This window comes from Stylophora pistillata, chromosome 12 (assembly GCF_964205215.1).
Source record: "Stylophora pistillata chromosome 12, jaStyPist1.2, whole genome shotgun sequence".
Classification (NCBI taxonomy): domain Eukaryota; kingdom Metazoa; phylum Cnidaria; class Anthozoa; order Scleractinia; family Pocilloporidae; genus Stylophora; species Stylophora pistillata.
In genome coordinates this window covers 22,598,708-22,607,819 of record NC_142530.1, presented here as the reverse complement: position 1 = coordinate 22,607,819, position 9,112 = coordinate 22,598,708, and the positions used below count along the sequence as shown (strand labels likewise).

The 9,112-nt window shown below is 36.7% G+C and overlaps 1 protein-coding gene across 2 annotated transcripts in view; it reads left to right on the top strand.

Moving 5' to 3' along the window:
• Positions 1-3,942: 3,942 nt before the first annotated feature.
• LOC111346152 (uncharacterized) overlaps positions 3,943-9,112 on the top strand; it is a 36,664-nt gene continuing 31,494 nt past the window's right edge. The window contains exons 1-4 of one of the 2 annotated variants that reach the window (XM_088740732.1): positions 3,943-4,098; positions 4,183-4,254; positions 6,063-6,182; positions 6,799-6,849. The gene's annotated coding sequence lies outside the window, so the exon portion shown is untranslated. The remainder of the gene's footprint in view (positions 4,099-4,182; positions 4,255-6,062; positions 6,183-6,798; positions 6,850-9,112) is intronic. The other variant, XM_088740731.1, reaches the window with a different exon arrangement.

The following is a 9,112-nucleotide window of genomic DNA, read 5'->3' as shown; positions in this document are numbered from 1 at the left end:
GATCGTCAGCGGATGCCGAGCTTGTCGAAGGCTCTTGGCCAAACTAAGAGCCTTTGTCGCTTTCAACAAGGACTGTTTTTTTTTTTCATTTGTTTCTTTTTTTTTTTTGTTTTTATTTTTTGACAAAATGCTACCATTTCTCTATTCTTTGGGCCTGTTTTTTTTTTTTCCTTTTCTTTACCCAAGGACACCTCTCTAATTTTGAGTTATGTTTTTTATTCATGAGAAAAGGCTTTCCACGAGCAGATAACTTCCACGTGTGGATTTTGTCATGTGCGCGATGTAAACAAAATATGCAAATGAAATGAAACTGCCGCGAATATTTCTCTGGGGGGTTCGCCCATTTACGAGATTGTGACACCTTCCTGATTTATTAACTTTTATTTGGAAATACGTTTTTCTAAAGAAGTCGGAAGCTTTTTGAGATTTTTAAACCTTTTTTTCTGTAAACGTTAGTTAAAATGTCTAACTTCAATCTAGTGCAAAAAAAAAAAGAAACGATTTTTTCGGCCTCTGAAGGTAAGAAGTAATCTTACAGTCAAACTAAGTGAAGCGTACCCCTCAAGATTACATTAATAAATTGATCATTTGGATATTGAAGCCGCCAGTCGTTTCAAGAATGCAATAATAAATTGATTATTTGCCATTGAACCCGCTAGCCGTTTCACGAACGCAATAATGGATTGATTATTTGAATATTGAACCCGATAGCCGTATCCGTTTTGAAAAAAGGCTGGTAGTTTCGAAAGAAACTGTTTGGGGCTGCGTCGGTGGGAGTAACGAAATAATTTGGATATATCAACAGAGTTGAAATGGTAAATTGGCCACCGTAAAGGCGCGGATCATTGATCAAATTAGAAGTCCATCTCTGAAGTTCAATGAGATTGTTCTATTTGACGAGGAATCCTGAAAATGAACAAACTGCACTGTAAAAACACTGCGAAAACTGTCGATCGCAAATATTTACGAAATAAAAAGTCTGGCAATGGCTTCGCCCGTAAACTTTTTTTTCGACCATGAATACACGCAAGAATTTCTGCAAGCTCGTCAAGATGTAAATAGGCCAAGAAAGCTCTCGATAACATTCCATTTACGGCATTTACAAGAAGTTCTATACAGCACTCGAACTCACCTTTCCCCCCAAGTCTGACGCCATGTTGAAATAGTTCCGATCTATCATCACGTGGTCGCACAATCCAATCAGTAATGGAATTCGGATTTGAACAATGATCCGCACCTTTTCAAAACGAATACGGCTATTGGGTTCAATATTGAAATAATCAATCCATTATTGCATTCTTGAAACGATTAGCGGGTTCAATATTCAAATAATCAAATCATTAATGTAATCCTGAGGGGTATGCTTCACTTAATTTGACAGTAAGAGTATCAGTTAACTCCACCGAAACCTCCAGGTAAGTCTAGTAACCCTCACAGAAATAAAATTTAACGTCAAAATACCGACCAAATATCGCCCGACTAAAAGACACATTTGGTAGAAGACTTTTCAAAAGAAAAATTATATGTAATCAAAGCAGGACACAGTCTGAAAAAGTCAGAAGCTCTTTTTCATCTTTTCTGTAGCACGGGTTTTTCCTCCACCCAGTCCTGCTTCATGTTCAAAGATATCAGGCGCATATCAGAAATTGTTAACCATAAACTGATATGCAGTCTCGCCAACTGAATGACGACACGCGTTTAGGCTAAGAACTCATCCAATAACTGTGCTAGTTTTATCTCTATATTTTGAGATGATTCTATAAGGCTATATTACGATCATGTTTGTAATCCCTATCAGACTTTCATTAAAAAAATTAGAATTTTTCACTAATTGGTTAATTCCATTCTGTCTTTTCCAAGAGAAACAGAAACAGCCGCGTTCTTTTTTTGTATTATTTTTGAGACTGGACCAAGTAACTTGTATTGTATTTCACTCAATCGGAATAAAAGAAAACAGTATTTGTAGCCACGAGAGTTATTTTTTATCAGTTCTGTCGTTCGTCTTTGTTAATTGTAAATGAGTGCAAATAGTTCTCGTCTCGATAGTTCAGTTCTGTATTTATCAGTTTGTATTTTTTCGTGCTGTCAAAATGTAAATTAAGTTTGTCAGCGTTGTTTCATGTAATCGCCTTTGAGTATTGTGTAGCTTTGTTTAGTCTGTTGTTTTAGCCTTTATCCGCTATATAACATCGTAGTTGTAATTTTTCTTTCAGTCGTTGTTATTCCGGAGTGCCGTACAGATCTTGTAAGTAGTTACGCCTTCGTTTGTATTTTCCTGTTTTTTTTTCGTATTCATTTCGTCGTATTTCAGTTTCTTTGGGTTTAAGTTCGCATTGTTAATTCTGTATTTTTTTGTGTGTGTTATGTATAAGTGAATCGTCGAGACTAAAAAAGGTACGCATTTCAAACTGTGACGAAGTGTCAGTTACAGTATTCTTCCAACAATCGTTTCTTCTCCCCGTTTCTCATCTTTCCTTTCCCAATCCTCTGATCCTGAGTGTCAATTGAAAGTACGGGCATCATATAAAGATCAAGATTTGATATTTCCTGTTAACAGCTCTGCTGATTTACCTCTTCAGTCAGTTTTTTTCTCTGTCACAGTGGGTCTTATTTACATATTCCACACAGGTCACTAGTTGAGACCGCTGATTATGTATCGCGAGAAGGGGAGAGGGGGGTGTGGTGTTGGAGGACTTTGGTTGTGTCATGATGAAATTTAGCCGATCCCCTCTCTAGGCTCTTTGATATTCTTTTACCCCCCTTATTTTTTGGCAGTTCATTGGCAGCCAATTTTCTCTATGCTCCACTCCATTTCCCTGAAAACCACGAGATCCTCTCAAAATCTTCTACATCCCCACCCCCCCCGGCATAGAATAATGACTGGTCACTAAACGTAACTTTTTCACTCGCTCTATAGCTTAGAGTTTGTGATGGTCCAAAGCTAGAAATACATAAACAACGTCCTTTAAACCCTAAACTCCCACGATAGTCTCCCTCGCAGCCGTTTTTAGTCTCGTCACGCAACGCTCCATTGTGGGGAAGAGCGTTGCGTGACGAGACTAAAAACGGCTCCGAGGGAGACTGCTACCACGCGTGACCGAGAAAGAATTTCTCCTCACAAGATCAGTAGAATTTTAAGCAGACAAGTAATGGAAATAAAGAAAAATATCAATTAGGGATTATGAGATGATCCAAGGCTAAATTCTCCAAACTCACTTCATAAGAATTGTATGGAAGACATTAAGGAGTAGGCCTAGCCACAAGTTGCCGATGAATCCCAAAAAAGTTGCCGTTAAAAGTGTCTAAAAGTTGCCAAAAAGTTGCCGAAAAGTTGCCAAAATTTTTTCTGCTTTTCGTACCCTTTTTGGGTGTTAAAGATTAAAAATTCGCACATTGCTTCTCCTCAAAACTTTATTTGTCAAAGTCCAATGATAATATCAGAGGTTCTTTCCATTTCGCTTGATCAACAAAAACTGTAATTGTCCGCCATGTTGAAAACATGCAACGTGATACCGCTGACCTCCTGATAAGGCATCACAAAGATCAACCCATCGGGGGAGCCCTAATTATTGTATTTTAGAATAAATTAAATAAATGTCTATCAAAAACTGCACAATGTGGTTCAAAACGTGAAGAATGTGGCTTCCATGAACCTCAAAAAGCCCAAAGTTGCCGAAAATTCTAAAAGTTGCCAACATTCTAAAACTTTGCCGAAAATCTCAAAAGTTGCCGAAAAGTTGCCGAGCAACTTGTGGCTAAGCCTATTACGGAGAATCACTAATAAATGAGGCCTTGGTAGTGAAAGGCTTAAGGATTTCATTACATTGTCAGTTGTATTTAGTGATACGGATGAGTGCTACTGATCCTTCGTTAACAAATGATTGACGTACGGGGGGGGTGGGGGAGTCTCTGATCACGTGATTGGGTGATGAAGCAGACATATTGCGTCGCCTCTCCCTGGACCTGCGGAATCGAACCAAGTGCAGCGTTTTCAAAATTCATAAAGAGCAACTCGTTTGTTGACATGTAAAAAATGGGGTTTGGAACCAGAAGTGCGGGTACTAGACAGACGAATTGAAGAATAACCTTCTACTTGAGGTATTTGATCGAGAATCGAAACCGAGCGGATTCATTTGAGTGAGTAATATTGTGTCTTGAATTCATATTAATTTCTTCCAATAGCTGTTGATCGAATCGATTTCAAGCGTGTGCAAGAGACTGTGTAAAATTCAAGAGAGAAGCTCAAAGCTAAAGGTAAGGGGAATGCTTTTAACAAATCATCGTGAAATAGTGATGCGGTGACATTTACGAATCGCACGTGAAGTAACGCACACCCCAATAACCCTGTTCACAGCTTCTCAGTTCTTTTAACTCAGGAACTTTATTGTTATATGTAAGCTAAATCTTACTGTAGGCTACATTTGAATTTCGAAAGTTGTTTTCTTTTTTTTACGCATAACGCAACATGCAAGAATCAACTTTGATTTCGAGAATCAAAGAAGGCGGAAGTGAAATGGTCTGAGATAGAAAGACATGGGAAATATTAATTCCTCAAGCTATTTTAGAAATCAGTTTTGTTTTCTTTGCTGTATTCTTATGAATGTAAATGATGTTTTGCATGATTTAAAGAAGCAATAAGTACATGTATATGCATACAGGTGCTGTTTGAATAATAACTAGAAATATTACACCTTCGAATTCGATTGATCGAATTACATACATACATACATGCATACATACATACATATACATACATAGTTTATTTGGTAACGCAGGTTAGTTAGTGGCAGCATTAAGCTGATGTGGACCTGCAATAAATCTAACTTCCAATCAATTAAGGTAAATTACAAAAAAAGTAGAAAACTCCTAGCATGAATTAAAATAAATTATGAGTAGTGATTCAAACTGGTTTATAATCCTAGCATAAATTTCAATACAGGTAGTAAGTTAAAATTCCTAAAATATTTAAAATTTACCAAATCTTTGTTGCCAACAAGAACAGTTTGATTAAAAGATATCTTCAATCTCAATAACAGTTGAAAGGGAACTGAATTTGTTCTTAAATCTCTTATGATCCTCTATCCTCTATGCTGAGGTAAGGAATTCCAGGCTAGTACAGACCTATGTCTAAAAGACAGTCTTCCAACATTGGTGTGTGGTCTCTCCAGAGTTTGTTTCAAATTGTCCCTCGTATTTCGTATATTTGGACTTTTCCTAATAATTGTTACAACCTGCTCAGGACAGATCCTATAAAAAACTTTGTGTCAGAGAAAGGAGCCTCATCTTGTAGAAATAAGTTATGGATTTCCAAGAAGATGGTATCAGTGATTGGGACTTGGTACCTCCAATTTTTGATTAGGAGTGTAAGACGAGGTATATGGAACATGGAGTCTGGAATGGGAATTGAGTATAGGGGTGCCGAGAAAGTCAGTTTCACAGCTTCTTCTTCTTACAGCCTGCAATTATCACTTATCATGTTTAGAGTGCCAAATGGTGTTCAAACTAATCTGAAAAACAAAAATATTCAAAAGCAGTATAATTACATACAGTATTGATCGCTTGCTGAATGTGTGTTTATACGTGTACATCTGACAGAAGCCATTCAACAAACTGAACTCAACATTTTCCTCATCCACCAACATATCCTAATTGATAATCCCATAATTTTAATACTGGAGTTCAATCCTCTAAACAATATATTGATAATGCATTGAAAGCCAGATGGGAGATTTTCATCAGTTTAACATCTAATTGCCAAGATCTAATTGTTGATTCTCAAAAAATTTGGTATTCAAGGCAAAAAGCTTCTACCTGATAAGTTTGAGTATTCTCCCTTCCTTTATAGAGTTCTATAGTTAATATCACTCCTTCTGTACAATGGAAATGTTCTTTTTTTCTGTTGTGTTTATTGCAAATAAAACACAAGCATAGTGTTGATTGTACCATGTTGAATATTAACCACATATTTGTGTTGCATTTAATATTATCACTTTTCTTTAACTAATGTTATGTAACTTAGTTGATACCTCTGTGTGGTTGTTCAACATATCCACAACATATAGACTGCTATCTGATGAGCTCACTATCTAAAATTCTGTGACAAACAGCGACATACAGCAGAACGGCTGTCTATACAATCCCTCAACAGCATGTGGACTGGTACACACCATGAAAATGAAAATGTGAGCCCATTTTGTTATAAAGTTCAGCACATCTAGTGAATTAGTATATTATTTTATTCCTTTCACTCCCATCAGATCTTCTTCGTAATTCTCCTTACTGTCTGCCATACAATTCTTATCATGTAAGTTTGGAGAATTTGGTATTGGATCAACTTAAGATACCCTTGTTGATAGTTTTCTTTATTCTCAACACTTGTCTCCTTGATATTGTATAGATGTTGTAAGGAGAAATTCTGTCTTGGTCACTCATGGGAGTTAAAGACTGAGAGTTAAATAGCTGATAAGGGACTGGAGCCCACTAAGCTATGTTAATCCTTTAACTCCCACAAGTGATCAAGACATAATTTCTCCATACAATATCAATACAATATAAAGCAGACATTAGAGAAGAGAATAAAGAAAAATATCAACAAGATGATTTTAGGTTGATCCAATACTAACATTATAAGAATTGTATGGCAGACAGTAAGGAAAATTACCAATGGGAGCTTGGGAATGAAAGTGTCCACTATAATATTACGTGATTAAAATCCTGAGCCGGAATAAGATTTTTTAAAAGTATTTTACTAAACATGAAGGTAAAGATGTTAATAATTCACGTCTGAACTTATTTCAGGAAGAAGTCAGCTCCATGCCAGGTGCATCACAGTCTTGGTATTCACGTGAGGTAAGAAAATTACCAGTAAAATGAACAGATATTGAACATTTTCAGTGATATCTTATATCACTTTTCTTAAAGTATGTGAAATCTTAAGTGATATAATTATCATGACATCATGGTTGATAGGAATTTCTGGCTTATTTAAGCTATATTAATTTTATTGAAGAGGCAATAAGGGTGGGGGGGGAGGGCACTCACTGAGCTGCACAGGTTTCACCCACATCAAAAAGTTTAAAATAATGTTGAAATGTTTAAAATAATTATCGTAATTGCGAATTCACCTCGACTACGCGCGGCGGGAAAATTAGGTCATGTGACTCATAATTTAAAAGGAAAAATTTATGCTGTAACAACATTCGAAGCTGGTCATCAACGGTTGTAAACGTAAGCATCAAGATAAAGCGTCGAGATAGCAAATCAAGGGTTCCAACTACTCAGAAACACAAATTTTGACTGATTTGTCCCTATGGTCGAAGGGGCTACTTATTCTGAAGATTAGCCCACCAGGGATCAACGTTGTCAGTTATATGTACTAGAGTGAGACACGGCTTGTTACATCCGTGGTTACGTGGTAGTCAACTGAAAATTAAATAATTTCGGGATACATTATTATCTACAATATTCTCAGTCAAAATTTGTCATAGAAGATTACGCCGAGTTGCAAAATCATCGACGACCACTGAACTTCGCATCAGTACTGACAATTTGAGCCGTCACAGATTACACGAAATCGTCATGCATGCCCTCGAATTACACCGGATCTTCGTGAAGATTAAGCTGAACTGTCTCTGCTAAGGACAAGCGAGAATATCTGATTTGTTTGACATTTTCATTTCATTTTCATCTTCATTGCTGGATTATCAAATAAGGACGGTAAAATCACAGGTGGTAACACCGCATGAAAACGAGGCTGGAGTTAAACTTGAATAAATTGAATTCTGCTTAAAATGCCGCCTAAAGTAGACATCAAAACCCTCATAGGGAAGATGGAAAATGCTGCAAGAATCCTCTACAAGTTAATAGAAGAATTTGAAATAATTTTCTCAGTAAAGCCAGAACTGCAAACACTTGAATCCGCATTCCATCAAGTAGAGACAAGATACAGGCTTATCAAAAAGCAGCAAGAAACCATTATGGACAGACTGGTCGATGATAGTTCTGACACCGACGAGGGACTCTTGCTAACAACCAGGAAACTTGGAGATAAAATCAGGGCTGATTTTCTTCAAACTGCTTTGAAATTTGCCACATATCAAAAGGAACAAAATTCCTCTGAAAAGTCCTTTACACACTTCGCCACAACACTAGCTCGTTACGTAAACGATATGGGAGATAATGGGTGCCCTGTGCTAGAATCTTCAGAAGCACCATTCCTTATGTCCCAACTGTTGTCCAAACTGGATCCAAAGGACAATCCAGATTTTGGCAGAGAAATGAAAAGAGAAGGGAAGGAAGAAACCGTTTATCATTTCGACTAAGAATATTGTAGATAATAATGTATCCTGAAATTATTTAATTTTCAGTTGACTACGACATGACCACAGATGTAACGAGCTGTGTCTCACTCTAGTACAAATAAAAACTGACAATGTTGATCCCTGGTGGGCTAATCTTCAGAATAAGCAGCCCCTTCAACCATAGGAGCGAATCAAATGCATAAAAAAAACAGATATTGAATAACTTTCAGATTCCCATATTGCAAAAAGCAAAAGTTCATGGGGTTCTCATTTCATGTATTTTCACAACAACCTGGTTTGATTGGCTTTATGAACACATTGCAAGTATTAATATAATGGCTCATCAAGCACATAGATAATTTTGCCTTCACTGAGAAGAGTAAATTATCTGTCTCTGTACATACTAGGAAGAAATATAACTATTACTTCTGGTGTCTGCCACTTTTGGAGTTCATGTATAAGTAAGAATCCTGTTTGTAACTTGCTGCAATATACATCACTATAATTTTTATAAGCACTGCAGATATTAGAAAGGCTATTGGTCTGGCCGGTCCTTTCAGTTGTCAATTTAAAGTAGTAAATTCTCTCAATGTGGTGAGAAAATAAAAATATTATTTGCATTTTTGACAATCGTTTTCAAAATTTTCACAGAGCAACCCACGTGTTATCATATAGAAGATATAGTTTAGGACCAGAAAAATGGGTAAGAAAGACAAGTTGGCGAACAACCTTCAATTTGAGGCATTTCATAGAGAATCGAGAGCGAGCGGTTTCATATGAGTGGGTTGCAGAATACTATGTGTTGAATTCAC